Raw genomic sequence first — 25,709 nt, 5'->3', positions numbered from 1 at the left:
AAATGTACAGTTTGTAAAATGTCTTTTTACAGTTTGTAAAGTGTGAGTGAGAGATGGAGGCTTACTTAGCACAGATAGTAGGTTAAGGGGTGCCTCGTTCAGATCCTGAATAAAATTCTGCTTTAAGAAAATCATGCTCCATCCACTTCAAGCCACTTCCTCCTGCAAAGACTGCCAAGCTCCCCTCCCCCTCCTGTGAAGACTGAGAAGGAATTAAATGGACCTAGGGCTTGGAATGAAATCAGGATTGTCCAGCTAATGCTGAAAATCCTGTTTGGCCCAGAGGTACTCAGCCAGAAGGCAATGGAGGCAGACACCTGCTTCCGCTGTGGGCCAAGCCACCTGTCATGGGGAGGGCTGCCCTGGTCACCAAGAAGGGCACCTTTGTTACAGAAGTGTTTAATGTCCTGTGGTGACATTGTTATTTAACAGAAGATAATAAACGTGTTTAAAAAAAAAAGTTAAAAGATCTGCATTTACAGAGCAGCACAGGTGATTCCAAAAGCTGAGAAGCCTCTAATGAAAAATGCCTCTCCTTGTGGAGACTATGTCAGCAGAACCTGCTGGTCAGAGAACTGTTCACTGTAGTTTTTGTGGCCTCTTATCTCACTCCCATCATAAGTGAGATAAGTACAGACATTGAATGTAACCCTTTGGAAACAGATATGGCCATGACATCCAACCACGTGTAATTTTTGTTATTATTATAAAATAATTACTAATTATTTTAACTAATTTGGTTATATTTTTCAAAGTATTATTCCCTACATGATTGAAAACCAGATAAGCAAAACATTGGTCCTTCACAAAGACCAAAATGAATGAGTTTCAAACCTGACTTACATAAAGTTGTCTATTCTGCTGGATAATTTTATATGTGTGACAAGTTAAAATAGAAGGTGTCTTAAGAATAAAACATAGGAAACATATTCATGATAAAAGGCATCTCAAATATAGGGAATTAGGCAGATGAACAAAGAAAAAAAAGTGAGACGCTTTGGATTGTAATCAGCAAAATTAGGAAAAGATTGGAGAGTAACAAAAAAAATCATTATTTTATCTAGAACCAAGTGCTTGTGCCTTAACACCCTTCATATCCAAAGGATTTGTTATCAAATTCCAGCACAGTCTGTTCTACTATAACATGATGTATGTCTTATACAATTGTCTTTCAAAAATCTATTTACCAAAAGAGTTACTTTCATGACTGAAAACAACTCAGAATTGTTCATTGTTGTCCCTTTCTTCATCCTGCTGAAGAGAATAATCTAGTCAAATTTTCCCTTTGTTCCCTAAATTAAAGAATAATAATTATGCCTTGTGGAGAACTGCCAGTATGTTTGCATAAAAAAAAAAAATCTAGGGCAGAAAAGGAAAAAAATAAGTCTCAAAGCTGGTGGAGGGGTGAGTTTCTGAGGAGTGTTGCAGGTCCGCAATGGGGGAGGTTTTAGGAAGAAAGGAGAATTTTATTAGTGTTATGTTTAGAAACACTTCACACTTTTTAAGACAGGCAAATAAAGACTTTGAACTCTTCGATGTAACTTTTGATTATTGGACTCTATCCCTTTGATCACAACACTGCTTTCAGACTGAACCAGTGGCTCTAGAATTTATTAGTTTTCATATAAGGGGTATTTTACATCTGCAATAACTAAATAATTTTGCCTCAGTAGACAATCTCACTAATGAAGGGTTTTATTTATCTTGAGTGCTCTGTTCAGTTACCTGAGAAAAATTAATTGGCTCGTCTAAATTAACAGTGATAGTTTATTTGCACTTCAACCTATACACAGAAGTATTTCAACTGTTCTATCACCTTGGACCTTGACCTTGTATTTCTGATTACAATAGAATTCATAACTGTCAAAAGAACGGCAACAAAAAAATCCAGTGATGAATACTACAAAGCCTCCAAGAACCCTGCCACTCAGTGCTTTATACCCAGCCAGTGGGAGACCCCATAAAATCCATAATGCTCCCTATTCAATAAATAAATAACTTTATATTCACATCCATGCTCCATAGTCTTTCCTGTTAGGAGAAATGCTTACTTATGGACACATTTTTCATGAGAGAAAAGATAGTGCCTTGGAATGGAATCAGGTAGAAAGGGCGAGTAAGAAGAGATGAAGTCACAAATAATGTTAAGAATGGTATGAAACCCACATTAAGGGTAGTTCATGGATCTGGGTATGAGTGATCCAGGCCTGGTACTTGTGTGGATGGGCTAGGAGGGGAAAATTTTAGAACTCTCATAATAAAGAATGATTACAGCGAAAGTCTAGAAAGATATTTTAGGAGATGTAAATATTATATGTGGGGAAATGAGGAAGATAGTGGCCCTATTGATGGATTTTTTTTTTTTATTTAAATTAGAAGACTCTTGCTCAAGCTTCCTTTTTGGCATTCCCTACCTAAGCATCTAAAAGGAGGAAACACTATCTAAAATTATGCAAGACTTTTTTTTTTTTAAACAGAAATGACTCACAATTTAGGTTCCAAATTTTAAAAGAGCAAATAATAGAACCACTAAAAATATTCACTGCTGCATAAAGCAAAAATTGATGGAACAATACGAGTAGTCATGGTTACCTGCATGCCTTTACCACACTGTGATTACGCAATTCATTCCTATGAATAACACAATTATAGCCTCTAACATAATTCAAAATAATTTTGCAACTATACAAAAAAATAAAAAATAAAAAACACCCCAAACCAGAAACTATTTAAATCAACAAGGCCTACAGCTTCATAATATAAACTTGCATTCCATGTATAATTCTTTGTGTTCTGTATGCATTTCCTTAATTTTATGATCACACTTCATATAAAAAATGACTAAATATTCATGGGAGCCCCAAATTTCAAAAGTATTTTTCTGAAAAATATTTAACCAAATTCAGAGGAGAAACAAATAAACAAAAAATCACCCATGCCTAAATAGGTCAGTTTTATATTCTGTTTAAGTCAATGACAGATAAATGCTATTTATAGGTCATTTAATTTTCACTGATTTGCTTTTCCAAATGCATTTAAAAATCTCTAAATAGACATTACCAACACTAAATCCACCAATCATTGCCTACCATGGAAATAAATTTTTCATTGTTTTAATATTCTTGAAAAAAAATTATTCTGGAGTTCCTGCTGTGGCACAGCAGGTTAACAACCCAATATAGTGTCTGTGAGGATGCAAATTTGATCTCTGGACTTGCTCAGTGGGTTAAGGATCTGACATTGCCACAAGCTGCAGAGTAGATGGCAGATGTGGCTTGGATCTGGTGTTGCTGTGGCATAGGCCAGAAGCTGCAGAACCAATTTGACCCCCAGCCTGAGAACTTCTAAATGCTGCAGGTACAGCCATAAAAAGAAAAAATAAAATAAGTAAAATAAAGTTTTTAATTATTCAGTATTTGACTTTCACGTTGTATTGCAAAATCCCTCTCATTTTATTAGTTATGTGATAACCTCAACAAATTCATCCATGAAACTCCATTCTCAGAATGGCCACACAAGAGTATTCCTCCTGAGACTGTGGTATTCACAGGTAATCAGAGTAGACTCTACCACATGTTTAAATTTAATTGATATAATTGAATTGACACCATTGGTGAATGGGTTTTCATCTACATGATTGAAACCCTGGCTGTGAAAATAGAACTCTATTTATAAGTTGAATAATTGCCTTAAATTTGTGGGACAGAGGTAGATTAATATGAGAGGCTGCATGAAGTGAGGTGCTCAGTACAGTACTTGGCTTTGAATCTGAAAATTTAAATCCCATTCTGATTCTGACACCCATTTGACTTCAGGCATGTCACTTAACTTCTTCGAGCCTTAGTTTTTTCAATGATAAATTGAGCACATTGATGCTAAATGACTTGGTCTGGTACTAAAACATTATGATTGAAAGTCATTCTGTATACTGGCCACATAGCTCTTCAGTTTCTAGAAATTGCATGTAAGAGTTTTGCCAATATCTTCTCTCTGCCAATTTGTCTCAGCTCTTACATGCCTTGGGCAAGTTCCAGATCACAAATTATCCCACTGAGCATTTTGAACCTGGCAAAGTAAAGCAAACTGTTCCAAAATATCTGCAGAATGTCCAGCAGAACAACTAAAGGTATTATGGGCTTTTCAAAATCAAATGTCTGGGCTAATTCTGCAGTGGCTTGCTCCCATATTCAACCACGGCTCTTTCTTCTTGGAGAACTCTGTTTCATTGCTGCATCCTAGAGAAGCTTGCCAACCTTGGAATAAATCATATACACCACCTCTGTGTTGTTACAGCCTAGAAAAACTTTCCCAGATAGGAAATAGTTAGTTATTACTCTACAAAAGAATGTGAAATGTATCGGGTTGTTTCTCCATTTACACTGACCCTGGTGTCTGAAACTGGTAAGGAATTCAAAAAAAAAAAAAAAAAAGTGCAGAATAGCAGTGTGAAAGCAGTTGTAATGGGAGAGCTTGTACAATATCTATGCTTCAAATTACTACTGAATACTCCTTCAGAATCAGACTGAATTCACATTTAAGAATTGAGTTGACTTCTATATCGGCATGGACTCCAGCTGCTCCTAAATAGAAACCAGTGTGATCAGTTGATTTTTGAACAGCCAAAAACTTCTCCCCGCCTCCCTACCACACACACCTTTGTTATGACTATATTGTTCCCAATAACACATTTGGCTATCTTTCCTTTTTTCTCAGCCAGTAGTTTATTGTGCACAGCACTAGCCTGAAGATATCCCCCCAACAACAAAAGAGGAGGCTGCAGCTGATTTGGGTCCCTGAATATCACACAAGGGCTTTTAGGTCCATGAAAGGTAATATCAATAAACTGTTAAGAACATGGAACTTGGAGATAAATAACCATGAATCCCAGTCCCTTCTTGAGTAATTACAACAAGGGACTTCATCTTTTACACATCACTTTTGCCAATGACAAAATGTTTTCACAAAACTTTCATCTACTCACATAGTTTATAACTAAATGAGATAATGCACAGCACACATGCTTATTACAGAACATAGTAAATGCTCAATAATATGGAAAGCAAGAGAAATGTAGACACATTATGGTGAAAAATTATCCAAGTTGTAAGATATTAGATTTGGCATATGAATTTCTGAAATAATATTTGTCAAGTGTTGTTCATTGTAAAGCTCATTAAATCTATTTCCTTTCTAGCTTAACTAAATCAAGCACTGAACTCAAGCATTATGACCCTATCTATACATTACACTCAAAAATCATTTATACAATAGTTGTTTAGAAGTGCTTCAAATTTACATATATTATCAAATGCATACATTTTAAAACCCTAGCATGTGTTCAAAAAACTTGCCTATTGAACCTGGTGACAGCAAACCCTTTATCTAAAGAACAATAGTTTGTAACAGTACTTTTGAGTAAAATGCTTTTATATTCTCTTTGTCTACAAATGAAATGGCTTTTTTTTTTTTTTATGACCACTTCTTTGAGTCAGTGTAGAAATTGTCTCCTGGTGTTTCATGGTACACCTGCTTATCTTTCCTGAAATTAGCTGGCTGACGAAACTCACAAGAGTAGTGATATGCTGCCTGACTCTATGTGCATTGCGTGATTATGCAAAGAAACCGTGAGAACCTTCAGATCCTAGAGAAGGGACTTGCCCAAGGTCACAGCAGGCTACAGGTGAACTGAGATGCTCCGGGTTTTGGACCAGCCATCCTTTTCATTACAATTCGCCTCTTGCTGCTTCCTTCACATTTAAAAATGAAAGTGGGAAAAGGTTCATCTTTGTAGAATGTGAAGTAGTAATGATGCTCTCTTCCCAGGTCATTTAAATGGTCATAGGTACAGCAGAAAGTAGGCAATTATCTCCTTTCTTTTCTACCTCAGGTGTCTCTAGTCTGTGTAATCTTCTGTTTGAAGGGCATTTCTCTCCTATTTGCCCTCCCTTCCTGGGAGTGTTATGGAGCTGGATTTAAATGTCTCTATTTGCAGAGAGGATCTTCAGTGGACAAGAGGAGAGCACAACTGGCCAAAGAGAAGTGTAAGGTGCTCCAGGAGCAAGGAAACATAGAATCTTATTTTCCAGTCACTCAGTTACCATGTGCGCATCAGAAGTTTGCTCCCTGTTTAGAACTTAATAACTAAAAACTAGGAAAGATCTTTTACAAGATAAGTCATCTTTCTTTAATCTATATTGTGCATATTATAACTGTTTCAGGTCCTCGGTAAACACTTGGTGAATGAACGAGCAAATCTTTTTGTACTGTTGGCCTCACAGAGCTAATACCCTACACTGAATAGAAGTGTGTGCAGTTTCCCTCATGACAACCACATTTCCAGTGATTTTTTCTTTTTTTTTTAACCCAGCCTTTACCACTTGTCCTCATTTACAGGACTGAGAGAACATCAAATGCTACACTCAGTTTATGTTACAAGAAATAGGAAAAACAGGTACCTGTGATAAAACATCAGAAAATTTGGTGTAATTCTAACTTCTACAATTCTAACTTCTACAACTACCTAATATGAAAATTCTTTAAAAACTCAAGAGTTCCCGTCGTGGCGCAGTGGTTAACGAATCCAACTAGGAACCATGAGGTTGCGGGTTCGGTCCCTGCCCTTGCTCAGTGGGTTAACGATCGGCGTTGCCGTGAGCCGTGGTGTAGGTTGCAGACGCGGCTCGGATCCCGCGTTGCTGTGGCTCTGGCGTAGGCCGGTGGCTACAGCTCCGATTCGACCCCTAGCCTGGGAACCTCCATATGCCGCGGGAGTGGCCCAAGAAATAGCAACAACAACAACAACAATAACAACAAAAGACAAAAAAAAAAAAAACCTCATTCACTGACTTATCATTTAGTGCCACTTTTCTGGATGTGCTAAGTGCCTAACAGTCTCCATCCTTGAAGAGGTCAACACTTGCAGATTGAAAGAGAAGCAAGCCCTGGAGACCTACAAACCCAATAACCCAGAAGCACAAAGGGGAGAATGGTACTCCTGGATTGTCACAGGAAGCTCCAGGGAAAGAATTAGCAGAGATAAGGAAGGGTTTCCAGAAGAAAATGAAAGAGAAAGATATTGCGGTGGTTGCCAAGGTGGGGGTGGGAAAGAGAGGGACTGGGAGTTTGCGTTTAGCAGATGCGAACTATTACGTACAGAATGGATAATAACAAGGTCCTACTGTACAGCACAAGGAACTAGAGTCAGTATCCTGTGTTAAACTGGCATGGAAAAGAATATAAAAAAATAATGTGTGTGTGTAAACACACACGTATGTATGATATGTGTATATACATATATATACATACATATATATGTGTAATTGAATCACTTTCCTGTACAGAAGAAATTAACACAAAATTGTAAATCATACTTCACTAAAAATGATAAAGACATTGTGAGGAAAGGAATACTAAATAAAGGTATAGCAGTATGGAAGTGGAAGATACACTCATAAATAAAATGTCATTCAACAAAGAAAAAAATGTAGGGCATTTAGGAAAAGACTGGATAAGATCATGTTTCCTTAGCAGATGTGAATATTCTTCTATGAGAAATATGGAGACTTAACTTGAGTTTTTATCAAGGGGGGATGGTGGGATAGGAAGAGAGAATGGTATCTAAATTGTCCCCTCCTTTTCCTTGTCTGCCGCTACTAAATTCTCCTTGAGTTTTATTTTACCCCAACTCTTAGTCAACTTTATAACTTGAGATATACACTTGATATAAGCTTGAGTGAGAATTAACTGGAGGTGATGACAGATATAAGGTGGTAGTAGGGAGGAGGGATCCTGAAAGAACAAGGGAATTCTCAAAGATGTGGATGGAAGGTGATGCAACGAAAGAGACAGGGATCATTCAGGAGTAGATGGAGTATGTGTAGTGTATCAAGAGGCAGATAACACATTTACTTGGGTCGTGTGGTACTTGGAACATCTCTGCACTGGATGGAAAGGAAATGCCTGGGATGCAGGAAAGGGTTTGAAGCCCAGTGGTGGAGTTTAAGGAGTCATCTGCATATGTGGCCAAATGTGTGATAGAAGAGGATTATAAAATAGGGAGAGAGGATAACCTGGACAGGAACCCTGTGGAGTACTGAGCCGACAAGAGAAGACCGAGGGAAATAGCAGTATTATGTCCACAAAAGAAGAGAATGTTTTAAGAAGGCCTGAGTCAGCAGCAGTTACACTGCAGAGGATGAGGAGGATGAGACCACAGAGGATCTATGGATTTTGCAAATTAGGAGCTAACTTTTGTTACCACTAATACCTGTTTTAGATGCTAGTGGGTTGAGGTATGAATGCAACTTGAGTAAGGAAAGGCAGGAAATATGAAATTCTTTTGCAAAAAGTCTGTCCACAAGATGAAGAGGAAACCAGCAAGATCGTTGAAGTGTTTAACTTCTGATGCTGTTTTTCTTTGCAGAATTCAAAGGATTATATCTGTATCAACTTAGAGATATGTGGTCAAAACACTGACCTACTGAAATAACCAAATTATCTGCACATTATTCCTCTACACTCCGTTGCTTAATGATGTACTGCTGTTGTACATGAAATGTGAATCAATCATAATTAAAAATGATAATCTGCAGTTCCTGTCATGGCGCAGTGGAAATGAATCGAACTAGGAACCATGAGGTTGCGGGTCAATCCCTGGCCTTGCTCAGTGGGTTAAGGATCCGGCGGTGCCAGGAGCTGTGGTGTAGGTCACAGACACAGCTCAGATCTGGCATTGCTGTGGCTCTGGCGTAGGCTGGCAGCTGTAGCTCCGACTAGACCCCTAGCCTGGGAACCTCCATATGCCGCAGGTACGGCCCTAAAAAGACAAAAAAAAAAAAAAAAGATTATCTTGCCTAAAGATAAAATACATGTTAACAATCTATCGTTCTTCAAGTCATACACCTATATGTATCATAGTATATAAAACTATATTTCTTAAAACTGTAATTTAAGGACAAAAATGTTTTGAATTTTGATAAGCTTTATCACCATTTGGAAAATTTATGTATCTTTTTAGTTTGTGTCATGTATGTGAAAATCACTAGAATTAGGACAGAATCAGTGAAAGGATATTCAATAACAATTGTTGTAAACCCTGATTCCCTTCTGAGCTCTCCTTGGAAAAGTGAACTGTATTAAAAGACAATGCCATTCCATGATCTTAGATTATTTCCTAGTAAATAACATATTTCTTACTCTTACTTAAGGAAATGATGAAAGCATTGAATAATCAAGGGATCTCTCATTTATGCATCGAGTTAAAAAATATTTTACTGTTAGTATCACTGAGAGATGAAACAAAGAATATAGTTACTAACAAATTTTCAAAGAGATTGGACCAGGTGGAACATTAATTTTGTGCAGTTTCCGCTGTGGCTCAGTGGTAACGAACCTGACTAATGTCCCTGAGGATGCAGGTTTGATTCCTGGCCTCCGCTCGGTGGGTTAAGGATCTGGCATTGCTGTGGCTGTGGCGCCAGCCTGGGATCTTCCATATGCCATGGGTGAAGCTTTGAAAAAGAGAAAAAAAAAAAAGATTATGGGCCTAAAGAAAATATATAGTATATATATTTTTAGTAAGCGACAATCAGAATATACACAGCCAAACTTCCCTTCTGCTTACTCCTTTGTAATTTTCTGAATTGAATGTTAAAAATTAAATAAGCTTTTGATGAAAAGGAAAAATATATTGATAAACTCATTCACTCATCCCCTGTTCTCCATAAAATGCTATTTTTATTTTCAAACAGCTATTCATTCATTTTTTACTAAGAAAAATATCAACTGTGAAGCATGAGGCAATAAAAATCCTTTGATAACAACTAATTTTTGTGTGCACTTCATGACAAATAGAATGCTTTATTGGAGAAATAATAATCAAATCAGTAGATACTATAAAACAGGTTATTAAAAGTTCTTTAAAAATGAATTGCCCTTGTCCACACTTCTCTCTTCCAATAGTCTAGATTACAAATCCAACTGAAAATCAATAAAAGAGTGAATAAGGGAAATGTGTTATTTTCTCCAGGTCTAACGTCCTCACTAAATATGCCACTCTTTATGCTAAAATAGGGACAGCAACATTACATCCCATTGGCATGGCACATTTTAGTACTAATGTTATGAAATGTGCCTTATTTTCTTATAAGAACTTTTAGTTAAATTGTGCTTTTTAAATTTCTACCAGTAAGAAATATCCAAGATGGTTCCCTGAAAATGAATCTATAGTCACTACAGCATGAGCTACTGACTTTATTCTAAAACTGATGGATATCTTGTGATTTCTCCATATGATGTCCCTCAAATAATAATTCCAAGTCCCCTGTCTTAGGCTGAGAAACTAAGAACAAAACAGAGAATAAAGTAAACTTATGGCTAAATACTAATAGCGAATGATTACTTCAGAAGAAGAAAACATCTCACAATTTCCCACATGGATTCCTTAATGGTTAAACATATTGAACAAAATCTTGGTAGTCTCATTGTAAAAGGCTTTTTAGTCTTCTTTTACTGAAAAGTATTTGCAGCCAGCAGAGTTAATGCAGGCTCATTAAGGAAGCCACAGCACTCTGTGCATTAGGGCTCTGCTTTGCGCCCCTGCTTTTAGGCCAATTATCCCACATTGTGGTATGAGGAAGGACATTGTTTCACTCACTGGGTCTCTTGACATTTTATGTCTCTGTGACATTACTACCAATTTATCCAGGGTTTCTTAAAATTAACCAATCTTAAAGATCATTCTGAGACTGAAAATCGGAGTTCTAGACCCCTTCTCAGGGGACTATGATTTGCTCAGCTGAGGGTGGGCCTCCTGAATCTACACTGGGTTTTTTTTTTTTTTTTGTCTTTTTTGTTGTTGTTGTTGTTGCTATTTCTTGGGCCGCTCCCGCGGCATATGGAGGTTCCCAGGCTAGGGGTTGAATCGGAGCTGTAGCCACCAGCCTACGCCAGAGCCACAGCAAGGCGGGATCCGAGCCGCGTCTGCAACCTACACCATAGCTCATGGCAATGCCGGATCGTTAACCCACTGAGCGAGGGCAGGGACCGAACCCGCAACCTCATGGTTCCTAGTCGGATTCGTTAACCACTGCGCCACGACGGGAACTCCTGGGGTTTTTATTTAATAATCTTTTTTTTTTTTTTTTTTGGCTTTTTAGGGCCTCACTCATGGCATATGGAAGTTCCCAGGCTAGGGGCTTACTAGAAGCTATAGTTGCTGGCTTCACCAATACACCAAGGCCACAGCAACGCTGGATCCGAGCCATGTCTGAGACCTACACCACAGTTCATGGCAATGCAAGATTCTTAACCCACTGAGTGAGGCCAGGATCAAACCTGCATCCTCATGGACACTAGTCACATTTGTTACCACTGAGCCACAACAAGAACTCCTGAATCTACTTTTTAACAAGTGGGCAAAGTTCTTCTTAAGATCAGATGAATGTGGCAATAACATCTGCTCCTCTGCTCTTTTCTCCTGTGTTTGATCTCTCCCACCTGTTGTGACTCGAATCTGTGGGATATTCTTCTCTGTGCACCTTTTCACCCAGTTTGTCTTCTGTCTTCCTTCCCCTTCATGTAGACTTGGAGCTGGCACTCATGTGCTTTCTCTTGGAAGGGCAAATCCCTCTTCCTCACTTTCTTCCAAACCCTGTGGGCATAGAGTATCCTCCCCCAGAGCCCTGGGGTTTGTAGACAGGAAATGAGTAAAGGATGTGCTAGGACTGGATGGACAGGGAACATTCCAGAAATAACAGGTGCTCAAAGCAGGGGCCAAGAGAAGACAGACAGGGTTGTGTTCAGGAAGAGTACAAGTTTGCCCAACAGGGTGGAAACCAAGTTGTGGTCAGTGGCCCTCCATCGAGGGCATAGTGGCCTGTGCCAGGCAAGGCTCAGTGTCAAATGGTCCTCTCCAGGAGAGGTAAGGTAAAAGGGGTATTGGTACTAATGCTGTCATTCAAAGCAGAATGTAATAACATCTTCAAAAGAGCATATCAAAAGGTTACTAGCATCCTGAAGAAGGAACAACCATGCATATCTGAGAGGCTCAGTATCAACTTAATGGAAAATAGCATTTACTGTAGATCTTGAAAGATGGGTCCAATTTTGGAAGATTCAGTGGGAGAAAAAGGTGTTTTTGCCAGAAGGAATCAATTAGGCAATGGCTAAATGGATCAATTTAAATGAACTGAAGCAAAAATTTGTAACATAGACGTAGCCTAGGACTTCTATAAGGTGATTCTTTCAAGTTTCTGGGCGGTTGTTCCTGCCAGTAGACATGACACTCTTGAAGACAGTAGAGATGGTGATGTCATACACGTATTTTCCTCAAGATTTCTAGCAATGTATGTCACATGTAAGCATTTGGAATATCATTATGACTAGAAAGATAACTTTAGTTAATATCTAACAAGAAGGAACAATTTCCAGCAAACTCCATAATAAGGATTTTGTGTTCTTCTGTTAAAAAAAAGAAAAATCAAGTCGTAGTTTAAAAGAAATCTCCATGCCTTTTAAAGAAATGTTATAATTTTCTTTGATGGACTTAATGGTGCTGACCCACAGCTAGGGAAATAAAACTTGTAAAATGAATGCATTTGTAAAATTCAGTCGTATTCTTTATTAACTGGATGTAATAATAACCACAAAATAAGGTGACTTCTTTAAATAAGTAAATGATGGACAATTTAAAAATGATGTTAGTTTAATGGTTGATTAGATAGTCCTCAGTATATATCCCATATCTAACTTGGGATAGTGGCCCCCCAGCTCAGACTTTAAGCATTCCAAGTATGTATCAGTAAAACGAATATTGCTTTTAAAAAGTTATGTTGAACACATCTAGTGAATAATTGCAATCGATATGCTACAGCAGGTTTATTTTACAAAAACACACATACATGTGCACACACCTTTTACTGTGCCCAGCTGTTGAGTCAGATGGAAGGAAATTATAGATGTCTGTCAACCTAAATGTCATAGAAGTGAGGTCTCAGTTCTGGCTCAGCATCAATCAATTGTACTTTATAGCTCATTATGTCAAGACTTTCAAAATTTCTATTCAAGCTATTCACACACTTTTGCCCCTTAGAGTACTGATTCATTTCTTTTTCTTTGTCATTCTACATTGTAAATGTTTTAAATAATTTAATAAGAAAAAAAACATATTGCTGCTTTAAAGTAAATAGCTAGTGATGACCACACTCTACATGTAGTAAAAAGTTTAAATGCTGTTAGATTTAAATCATTATATTTAAACCATATTAGTTCAGAACTTCGCATTCAGAGTTTTCATCCAAAAGCACAACATATTGGTTAAGGTAGGCATTGGTAAAGATACTAGTGACAGGCAATTAAAAACCCACTTCCAGAGTTCCTGTCGTGGCACAGTGGAAACGAATCTCACTAGGAGCCATGAGATTGTGGGTTCGATCCCTGGCCTTGCTCAGTGGGTTAAGGATCTGGCGTTGCCCTGAGCTGTGGCGTAGGTTGCAGAAGGGGATCAGATCCCTCTTGCTGTGGCTGTGGCATAGGCCATCAGCAACAGCTCCAATTAAACCCCTAGCTTGGGAACCTCCATATGCTGTGGATGTGGCCCTAAAAAGACAAAAAAAAGACAAAAAACAAAACAAAACAAAACCAAAACCCACTTCACTAAAATGTGTCAGAAGGCATATTAAACATGAGGGAAAATTGCAGTCAAGGGCCAGCAAAAAGGACAACACGAGAGAACAATAGCAATGGAAGGGGCCAGCATAAATTAATGCAATGTATTTTCTGAAGGAAGACAGATTTAAACTTAAATGATACAAGTTCCTTTGCCTAAGGAAGGAAAATTATTCCTTAGCATTCCTAAGATAACTATTTCTATGCAGAAAATACAGGAGGGAGAGATAAGCTACTTTCTTTGAAAATGCACACAATTTGCAATTGAAAGACGTTCCCTGTTTCTTCTATTGTTAACATCTAGTTGGTATGATACGTTTATAAAAACAAATGAACTAGTACTGATATATATGATCTCCTGAAGGTCACAGCTTATTTCTATTTTCTTAGTTTTCCTGAATGTCCTTTGCTGTTCCAGGATCTCATCCAGTACATGATATTGCATTTTGGTCATCATATATTCTTAGATCCTCTATGCTGTAACAGTCTCTCAGACTTCCCTTGTTTTGGGTGGTCCTGACAGTTTTGAGTAGTGGTCAGGAATTTTGAGCAATGTCTTTCATTTGGGGACTGGCTCTTTTCCTCATGACCAGGCTAATGTTACAGGTTTGGGGAGAAAGACCACAGAGATAAACAGCTTTCCTTATTACATCATAACAAAGGAATAAATTATGAACATTATTTATCACTGCTAAAGTTAAACTTTCTCACCTGGCAGAAGGGGTATCCATTAGGTATTTCTATTATAAATTTACTCTTTTTTCCCCTCCTTTCCATATTATACTCTTTGAAGAAAGTCACTCTGCATGTCCCTGACTTAAAGAGTAGGCAGTTCTGTTTCCCATCCTTGAAGACTGAATATCTACATAAATTTTTTGTGACTCTACAGCACAAGAGATGGGTCTATTTTCTCATTTATTTTGTTATTCAATCCCTTATTTGTATCAATATAGACTCTTGAATGTTTGTTATACTTTGGGCTAAAATCCAGTACTACTTTATATATTTTATTGCTCAAAAATATTCCAATTTTTGACACTGGCTTCTATTTTAGTTGACTCTTGTGTCTCTTCGACATAAAACCATCAGGGAGATATTTTGGAATACTTCTTTGCTTTTTAGCATAACAAGATGCTCCAGGATTGTCTTGTGTATTCCCTGCCCAGCCCTAGAATCAGGAAATCAGGGACTTCTCTAATGATCCTTGGTTTCTTTTCCTGGAGAATGATATTAGAAACCAAGATATGGTTGCTAAGTGTACTCATTGCTACTGAGTGTCATGGCCTTCTAGGCCCTCTCAGCTGACAAGATAATATACCTATGCATACTAACCTGTGTGTATGTATGTGTGTGTATGTGTGTATGTATTATAAATACATATATATACACACATACACACTTCCTCCCTAAATATACTTCTTCCATTGCTTATCTATAATCTCCCACACCAACAGTAAGAAATCTGGTGCTATTAAGATTGATGACAATCTTAAGGATGCTTAGAAAAAGGGCGACAAAAGAACAAGGTCAATTACAACAATATTGGAATAGTAAAGACAAGAAATGAAGGCGTGAACTAAGTTAGTAATCCAGTACTCTAGAGAAAGGGGAAAAGTGGTCAGATAGAGAGATGATAGACATTTGTTCTCAATTTTTCCTTGTCATTGGGATGAGGGAGGAATAAACATCTATAGTTTCCCTTTTACTGCTTTGAGAGATGGAGAAGTTAAATGGCATCTGTTAGTGCTATTAATAAAGAAAAAGGACATATTAGGAAGAGAAATTTGGAGGAAAAGGTAAAGTACTTGAGTATCATAATTTGCACCAAAAGTAGTCTTACCGTTCAGCCATAATTCAGATAATTTTATAGTAATTTATAGTGGCAGTGATTTATTAAGACACCTGCCAGGAAATGCAAAACAGAGAAGGTACAGAGGTGTTAACAAAAAATGTATGTGTATTTATAAGAAAAGATTAGCAAAGATGTATCTTCTGAACCAAAAGAAGTGCCAAGATAAAAGAAGTGAGATGAAGACAGCATATACTGGATCTCCCTGAGAGGGAAAAAAAGAAGTGGGACAAAGACCCAAGGAGTCACAAAACCAGGTTCCAATCAGCAGCTGGCATCTTCAGTCTACCTGGTGGTGGGCATGTTTGGGATACAGGGAGAGATTTGCCTTTGGGAGAAAAGGAGAAGTGGGTTGTTTCTTTGTGCAAAACCTATCTTGAGTCAAATGCACATTTTTTTATGATAGTGGAATAACACCATAGATTATTTTAGTTGTGATTTATACTCATAAGATCTCCTAGGAATATTCTTGGGATATAATTTTATAAAGTCTTCCTTGCCAGCAGGACAGCATGTCTATAATATGCTCTATAGCCACATTGTATTTCATGTGTGATTTAAATTTTATAACTACTTATAATATTTTGTGATACAGGTTCAATATTCTAATGACTTAATTTCATCATTGTCCATCTATTTCCCCATATGCAAACCTAAGATCTTCTTTCTATGATATTTCTATCTTCCCTCTCATTATGTCTCTATTGTTTATACACCTGTGGGTACAGATAGAATAAAACCCTAGCAATGGAAAAGCAGATGATATAAGGGGATCTCTGGAAATGTGAAGCTAATGAAGGTCTAGTCATGACTTAGCATTTCTTTTTCTTCCAGAAAACAACAACATAAAAAATTAATGACATTATCAACAATAAAATCAAACAATGTGAGCCAGGCCATCAGCTGTTTCTTCATGTGTGTCAGTTGAATCCAATCCAATCCAGAAGCTGGCGTAGAGCCTGGAATTAATTTTTTTATAATGATTTTTATTTGTTTCCATTATAGCTGGTTTACAGTGTTCTGTCAATTTTCTACTATACAGCAAGGTGTCCCAGGCACACATACATACATACATACATTCTTTTTTCTCACATTATCATGCTCCATCATAAGTGGCTAGATATAGTCCCCAGTGCTATACAGCAGGATCTCATTGTTTATCCATTCCAAAGGCAATAGTTTGCATGTATTAATCCCAAATTCATAGTCCATCCCACCCCTCCCCCTCCTCTTTGGCAACCACAAGTGTGTTCTCCATGTCCATGATTTTCTTTTTTGTGGAAAGGTTCATTTGTACCATATATTAGATTCCAGATATAAGTGATATCATCTTGTATATGTCTTTCTCTGATTTAACTTCACTTAGTATGAGAGTCTCTAGTCCCATCCATGTTGCTGCAAATGGCATTATTTTGTTCTTTTTTATAGTTGAGTAGCATTCTAGAATTCATTTTTATACTTTATTTCTTCTCTACGTAAAATGGACCCACTAGAAACTGATGAATAGGACCAAATTTTTATACTCTTCTCCTGTGCTAAGATCATTATACTAATGAATGTGATACAAATAAATGAACATGATTAAAACAAAGCAAAAAAAATTTGTTTGTAAGAAACTGTAGTAATACATATGTGATGAACCAATAAATGGGGAAGACCTCTAAAAAGAATCATTAGTCTTGAAGGATGGCGTTAAAGATTGGAACATTGGAAGACTCCTGAAGTGTAAACTTGAGTCAGATAGAACTTGAATAAATTATTTGAAAGTTTTACCTAATTAGAAATAGTAGTCAAATTATGAATGTCGGGGTGCAGTTCTGAAAATGATGAGGAGTGTCTCATTTTTCCTTAAAGGCAGAGTTGTGCCTTTCACAGCCACCTGGTGCTCCCATCCCTGTCTTCACCAGTGCAAGGAGCACTGGTGACCAGTAGCAGTCACTGTCTTCAGGGGCACATTTGGAATCCAATGACTTCGCTGCCACTAGTCACTCTAATACTTCATCAGCTAAAAAAACACAAAGAGCGGAGTTCCCGTCGTGGCGCAGTGGTTAACGAATCCGACTAGGAACCATGAGGTTGCGGGTTCGGTCCCTGCCCTTGCTCAGTGGGTTAACGATCGGCGTTGCCGTGAGCTGTGGTGTAGGTTGCAGACGCGGCTCGGATCCCGCGTTGCTGTGGCTCTGGCGTAGGCCGGTGGCTACAGCTCCGATTCAACCCCTAGCCTGGGAACCTCCATATGCCGCGGGAGCGGCCCAAGAAATAGCAACAGCAACAGCAACAACAACAACTACAACAACAAAAGACAAAAAAAAGACAAAAAACCACAAAGAGCTCAAAAAAAAAAAAAAAAAAAGAATACAACAACAACAAAAACAGAGGTCAAAGACTAAAATTAAAAGTCTCCAGTGGAGAGTTTTAGCTTATCATTTGAAAGCTTCCATGTCCACAAATATTGTCTGCTTTTTAAACCAAACACATCTTTTCAGATATTTTTGAGGCCCTGTACACACACTCAAATAAACATAATACAGGTTATGAAAACTGCATTCATTCATTAATTTATTAAAAATTCAGTTCTAATCTGTTATGAGAACTAAGAATTACACCAGCCTAACAAGAATATGTTAGCAGTCTAGCAGAAAAATACAGACATGGATATTGTTAAAGTATAATTCAATGTCCTTTGGTGTCATTGGTGTTAAGAAAAGATTCCTTTCTCACTGTCTTAGAAATATGACAAATACCATCCTGAATATAAGACTTAAAGGATGAATAGGAGTCTGGAGAAATAAAGATGGGTGATGGATTCTAGATAGAATTGAAATAGCAGGATGGATAGCATGAAGGCCTGACAGAGCTGGACAGGAGTGGGAATCATGAACAATCAGTCTCATGCAGTGAGACGTACTGGGAATGGATTGCGCAAGATCTCGAACAATAAATTAAGGAGTCTGTTTTTTGTTGTGGGGGAATCCAAGCTCTAGGCATTTGAGAAAAATTTTATATCTAAGTTAATTCTTTGACAAGGTCTTTTTTTTGGCGAGGTAACTGTGAGTAGTATGAGAAATGCACTAAATACTAAATACAGAGAAAAGTGTGGGGAAGAGAAGAATTTGAAAACTTGGAAAAGATGCATCAAGAGCCACGCAGTGACATATCCTCCTAAGGCTGGGGCATCTGGGAGGTCTGAGGAGATCAGACATTCCCTATAGTGCTAGAAACTAGCAGGGGCCGTCCTGTCAGGTTTAAACATTGCTCACATTTGGCCATTGATGGTTACATTGAACCAGTGAGGTTAAATGTAGATGAAAACTTACCTATTTAAAAAAAAAAAAAAACAACTATAAGGCTCTTTTGACAGACTTTGGTATACAAGGACATAGAAGTGGAGGTCGCTTAGTGGTTGCCAAAGAAATCACAGGGAAATAGAGCTGAAGATAAACCCTGAGCTGTTCATTTTTCTGCCCTTGCTTCCATTGCCGCAACAATTTAGCTGCTGATTTTTTTATTTATAGTTTTATATATCGGGCTTCTGTTTAAATTTTGGTTGAATAAATATTTTCATTATTAAAAAAAACAAAATTGGGAGTTCCTGTAGTGGTGCAGCAGAAGCAAATCCGACTAGGAACCACGAGGTTACAAGTTCGATCCCTGGCCTCACTTAGTGGGTTTAGGATCCGGCGTTGCCATGAGCTGTGGAGTAGGTCGCAGATGCGGCTTGGATACCACGTTGCTGTGGCTGTGGTATAGGCCGGTAGCAACAGCTCTGATTAGACCCCTAGCCTGGGAACCTCCATATGCTGCAGGTGCGGCCCTAAGAAGACAAAAGACCAAAAAAAGAGAAAATGAATGCTGTGCAAGACTCATAAGTTTCCTTTATATATAATTCCCATCCTAAGATATTTATTATTATATCAATTAGTTCTCTGCAATGATTCTGAATTGTCTTTAATTTTCTCATTTTGCTATGAAGACTTTTTCCACAAATCTTAATAGGTTCTATGGACAGCCTTGGGAAATTCTAGCTTTAACTTAAGCAACACATATAGACTCCATTCCCCAGTGTGGTATTTATAGCATGTCCCAGCAGTTTGGAGTACATTCCTCTCAATATCAAGATGCTGTAAGGAATTTTTCTGGGAATAGACCACTTGGGTTTAAGTCTTGGCTTTGCCTTTATCCTGACAAAATTTAGGGGTAAATTAATTAATCTCTGTGTTATTTCAGTTGTCCTATCATAAAATGTGAGTGAACATAGTATCTTCTATCTTGGGTGACTGTGAGGATTAAATGAGTTTATATGTGTAAAATATATGGAGCAGCGCCTTTCCAGAACAGGAGCTACATGAGTTCCAGCTACTACTATTGGCATTATGTAAGTCTCCGGGCTTATTAAGAAATTGAGCCAGCCTATTAACTTTCTTTAACAGAATTTTCTCAGACTGGTATACCACCTAGAAAGTTGTTTGCTTATTCTTTGTCTCTCCCTACTGTAATATATGCTCCTTGAGAGTAGACAGTTTCATCTATTTTGTTTGTTAAGTATTTCTAGCAATTAAAAGGGTGCCTATAAAATAGCAGGTACTCCATGAATAACTGCTGGGTGGCTGAATGAATAAATTTGTATTTTACAGAATAGGAGCTAATTTAAGCGTCCCTTCAATGCCTCATGTGTTGATACTTTGATATTTACAGAGCCATAAGGCAACTCGAAAAATACCAAATGTAACCAAGGGACATATAAAACCTATTTATTTCCCCAGCACTCAGAGCAGGTACACTTTTAGACTCACGCATAGCAATGTGGGGGCCCATTGAAGGTTTTCCAATGGAATCCCTCAGGACTATTCCTGCATCACAAACAGAGCTGACACAAGGATCAAGAAGAGGAAGGAGGCTTGGTGGCCTCTCCAGGATGCACTCGAATCTGTGCTCTACTTTCCATAGGTACTATCCTCATCCAGCACAAAATTAGGCATGTTTGTGTGTATGTGCCAGAGATGGGGGTATTCCATCTATATTGTCTAAGCTCTACTGAGACAGGTGTGTGTGGGTGTGTGTGTGTGTCTAGAGGGTATAAGGTATGAGGGAACATCATTTCACTGCTCCTAAGGGCAGATATGCCCAATCAGATCCACTACCTATAAAGAGAAAGGCTTTCTTCTCTGTCCAGTCAAGCTTTTGTGGAGCTGATTAGACTCAAACTTAGAGAATGAAGTTGGGCAGAGAAGATTGACTTCTATGAGAAGAGACATACTGATACAATTGGAAATAGAAAATAAACTAGAAAGTCTGGCAAAGCAAGGAGATATATTTTACAAAGTCAGAGAATATCTGGGCAGTGGCCTACATGAAAGAAAATTGGAGGCCAAAATTTGGAGAGTTTTAGAAAGTGTGGCTGTGTATAATGTGATAAAATGCTCCTTTTCTCATCTCTTCAAGACATTTCAGTTAAAAAAAATAATAATAATATATTTTTTTAAAGATTTTGGAACTCCTGCTAGCAATCTTTGGAGATATGCCCTTGTAGAGCAGGCCATCTGGTAAGAGCAGTGCAACTGCTATTTTTTTTCCCACTCATGTTGCTCATGATTGGTTTACATTGAAATTCTCTTTTAAATTATGTGTCATCAATGAAATAAGCATTTAGGCACAGTAACTCTGGATGAGGAAAAACAAGGCCTGTAAGATTTTAGGACATTTAAATTTTTCTAGGTTTCTGTTGACCAGCAAAATCAATATCCTAAATTTCCTCTAAGAATTAGTCAATTTTTGGAATTAGGTATCTAGAATACAATTAATCATAAATGTCATGAAATAGCTTAGAAAACAATATTGCGGAGTTCCTGTCTTGGCGCAGCAGAAATGAAACCGACTAGGAACCATGAGGTTGCAGGTCCAATCCCTGGCCTCTCTCAGCAGGTTAAGGATCCAGCATTGCCGTGAGCTGTGGTGTAGGTCACAGACACGGCTCAGATCTGGCGTTACTGAGGCTGTGGCATAGGCCAGCAGCAACAGCTGCCTGGGAATCTCCATATGCCGTGGGTGAGTCGCTAAAAAGACAAAAGACAAAAATTATATACATATTGCTTGTTTTATGTGTCAAAAGTGCACAAAATAAATGCACAGCTATTGTCTCTGTGTATTTAAGGAGTATGAATGAACTGGTGCAAAAATAGGGAAAAATACTTTCATATAATCATACTGGTACTGAATTTTACATAAACACGTGTCATATAATATTTCAAAATTTCCTACAACTGAGTGCATTAGTCAGAAGTCAGTTGAATAAAATAAATTAATGGGGAAGAGTTAGCATATAATGAAAGAACTAAATCAATCAGATTTAAAGACATTAACTCAAGTATAGTGAAAATTAAGTGTAAGATATTATTTATGATGAAATTTATGTAAGATGAAGAATCAAGGAAACAAAACTGATTTTATGAAGAAATTGTAATAACATAAAAATACTCATTGTAATATTAAGTGAATAAATCACTATACATATAATGTATAATGAAAACTATGAAAAAAATCTGCTTAGAAAAGAAGCCTGGAACAAACACATCCAATATTACATGGATTTTGAGAGCAAGCCTGGATGATCGCTTGCTTCCTTTCAAACTTCCTATTTTTTCCTATTACTCACAACAAACACTAATTCAATTTACAGTAAAAATAACATCAACTAAATACTTTTAAAATGAATGAAATGAAGCCTTGCTCCAATAATGTCACTGCTTTCCTCCAGACCCACTACTGAGATCCTATTGCTCCATTTGTATATTACATAGGTATTCTAGCATGTATTTGAATTTTTACGTGTTTGAAATAAGCAGTTGTTTATTTCTGGTTGCTTTGTTGGCACTTTTTTGGAGAGTTGTATAAGCTTTGCGGAATATTTGGTAGAGGGCAGTAATTCCACCATATCATTAGTGCAAATAGTAACAACTCTTTTTTGAATCATTGACCTTTCTTGTTCATTAGATTATTCAGGCTAAGTAGCTAATAAAGAAGCAATATTTCATTTTACCTGCTCTACATCTAATTAACAGTTCTTTTTCTTTCACTTACCTCTTTTTGCTATTGTTTCTGTTGAATGTCAACCTAGTCTCATCCTTAATTTGCAAATACTAATCGGATCATCAAGGATTTGGTAAGGCAAATAGAATCTGCCTCATATTTTCTGAATTTCAACATTCTTAAGAGAAGCTGATTCAAATGGTTTGTAGACATAAATACTGAATAAATAAATGAGGGATAACAGAAAAAATCTACAAAAATGATTTGTAGAATAACTAATGAGCAAATTTATGCAAAGAAGGCTGTTTTACTTATTTCACACCTTCTTGCTAATGGTAATAAAAACATTTAGTAAAAATAAAGGCAATATGTTTCCTACATTTTGAAAGCATTAGAATTAAACACCAGATTTCATAATGGAAAAGCACATGTGTAAAGAATATCAAAAAACTAAGTATTTTTAAACTAGCATTTTACATGCATATCTTGTTTTTGTGCCTTATTGCACTTTGCAAGTACTGCAATTTTTATAAATTGAGGGTTTGTGGCAACTCTGCGTTAAGCAAGTTGATCTGACACATTTTTTTTTTTCCAGCAGCATTTGCTTACCTCATGTCTTTGTGTCACATTTTGGTATTGCTTCTAGTATTTCAAAATTTCTCATTATTATATTTGTTATAGTGATCTGTGATTATTGGGTTTTTTTTTATGTTACTATTGCAAAATACTATGACCAGCTGAAGGCTTAGATGATGGTTAGCATTTTTTATCAATAAAGTATTTTCTAATTAAGGTCTGTACATTTTTATACATAATGCTACTGCACATTTAACATACTACACTCTAACATAGTAGAGTGTAAAATAACTTTTATATGCACAGGGAAACCAAAAATTGATGTGACTGTCTTTATTGTAGTAGTCTATAATATATCCAAGGTATACTTGTAGTTCAGGCATTTCCTTATGTTGTGCTGTCTTCTTTTAATAAATCATGTAGCCTCTACAATACCAGCAACTAAATACAACAAAGAAAAGTGTCCTTATTTTCACAAGAAAAGTTTAAAAATATATGTGAGAAGCACTCTTATGGCTATTATAAACAATAGTTATACAAGTCCCAAGATTCAGTTTTCTGATTTAAAATAAGACATTGTTTTAGGCAAAATTCTAAAATGACCCACCAAGATTCTGTTTGCTAATCCCTGAGACTGTGAATATGATTATGTTATCGTACATGGCAAAAGGGAATTTGAAGATGTAATTAAAGTTACTAATCATATGACTTTGAGATCATAAAAAATTTGATTCTAAAACCATCCCATGTGCCATTTCAAAACAGGGAGATTTTCTCTGACTTGTGGTAGAAGAGGAAGTCAGAGAATTTATCTATTAACAGATGGGGCCACAGACAAGGACCTGAGAGTGACCGCTAGAAGTTGAGAGCAGTTCCTGACCAACAGGATACAAGAATATAGACTTAAGTCCTACAGCCACAGGAACTGAATTCTGCCAACAACTTGAATGAGCTTGGAAGCAGATTATTTCCCAGAGCCTCTAAGTAAGAGTTCAGCAAGGCTGACACCCTGTGAGGCCCTGAATGGGGCACCCAACTGAGCTCATTTGTTTTCTGATCTACAGAATGAAGAGATAATAGTTGGGTATTGTTTTAAGTCACCAAAATTCTGCCAATTTGCGAAGAAAGACACCTTAGGGAAGTAATACAGAAATGCAGATGGTTTAAACCTTAAATAAGCACATAATTCTCTCCTAAATCCAAGGTCTAAGGAAAGGCAGGAAGGAGGGAGGTGAGAGAGAAGATTAGAATTATTATAAAGCACTGTCAATAGATGGTGAAAAAGAGTTATCATTTAAACCACTGATATTCAAAGTATGGTTTTTAAGCAATATAATCTGCTTAAGACCAAACTCTTAGAAGAGAAAAAAAAGTAAGAATGGTCCAAGATTTTTAACACCACTTACAACATCAAAGGCTAGATCATGATGGATTTCTTTTCCCATATCATCCATCTTCCAGCTTTACATTGAAACTGTAACAGAAAGGTAGAGGAGCTGACAAAGAGGACATAAAAGAATAGCCAAGGCCTTTGATACTTGAGGATTATGGGGAGTGAGGCAGAAGACCAGAAATAAAGGTAAAGACCAGAAATAAAGGTAAAAGTATTCTCATTTTTGCCTCTCATTTTGGAAACGATCTCAAGAAGTCTCTATGTTTCGCTCCCTGTTTCAGGCTACTCAATGAAAGGCCTTCATGGAATGTGATCTTCTGGACTGAGGCCATATCAAATATGAGCCTGCTCGTGTGGAATGTTGAAGAAAAAGCTCTGATATTTAGCACTCTTGGGTCACACAACTGGTTTTAGATTTTTTTCCCAGGAATTGTTTTAATTAGGGCTCATGGTGCTGCTTCATTAATTAGTGTTTTGCAAATTGAAGCATGGTTGATTTCCAATGTTCTGTTATTTTTCAGGTCTACAACAAGGCTACTCATTTATATTTTTTTTGAGATTCTTTTCCATTATAGGTTATTACAAAATACTGAACTAATTTCCTTCTATACAGTAAATCCTTGTTGCTTATCTGTTTTATATATAGCAGTTTCTATCTGTTAATGTCATACCGATTTATCCCTCCCCTCCTTCTTCACGTTTTGCAACCACAAGTTTGTTTTCTATGTCTCTGATTCTGTTTCTGTTTTGTGTATAGATTCATTTGAATTATTTTTTAAATTCCACATAAAAATTGTGTAATATTTGTTTTCTCTCTCTGATTTACATCACTAAGTATTATATTCTCTAGGTCCACCCATGTTGCCACAAATGTCAATATTTCATTTTTTATGGCTGAATAATATTCTATTATACACACACACTATATCTTCTTAAACCAGTCTTCACTGATTAAAAATAGGGAATGGTTCATAAATTTGAATGTCACCCTTGCACTGGGGCCATGCTAAGCTTTTCTGTCTATATCATTCCAAGTTTAGTATATAAATTTAAAAGCAACCATGATTTAGTAGGTTTTTTTTTTCTTTTTTCTAATGGTTCGTTTCAATGCTGCTTTGATTTCTCCCTACAATAGAGCAAAGTTTTAGGTTATCTGTAGATATTGTTAGGCAAATGGTCACTGGAGGCATCTGATTACAG

General features: G+C 37.1%; 1 protein-coding gene and 1 non-coding gene across 2 annotated transcripts in view; both read right to left on the bottom strand.

Annotated features, from left to right (window-relative positions):
* ZNF804B (zinc finger protein 804B) overlaps positions 1–25,709 on the bottom strand; it is a 506,757-nt gene that overhangs the window by 258,658 nt on the left and 222,390 nt on the right. The gene's annotated exons all lie outside the window — the stretch shown is intronic.
* Positions 25,463–25,571, bottom strand: LOC125112231 (U6 spliceosomal RNA). The gene has a single exon (XR_007131038.1). It is a non-coding gene; the product is annotated as a U6 spliceosomal RNA (small nuclear RNA).

The sequence above is a fragment of the Phacochoerus africanus genome, chromosome 11 (genome assembly GCF_016906955.1).
Source record: "Phacochoerus africanus isolate WHEZ1 chromosome 11, ROS_Pafr_v1, whole genome shotgun sequence".
In the NCBI taxonomy this organism is placed as follows: domain Eukaryota; kingdom Metazoa; phylum Chordata; class Mammalia; order Artiodactyla; family Suidae; genus Phacochoerus; species Phacochoerus africanus.
The sequence above is the reverse complement of the archived record's forward strand: the minus strand, read 5'-3'. Positions and strand labels throughout refer to the sequence as shown.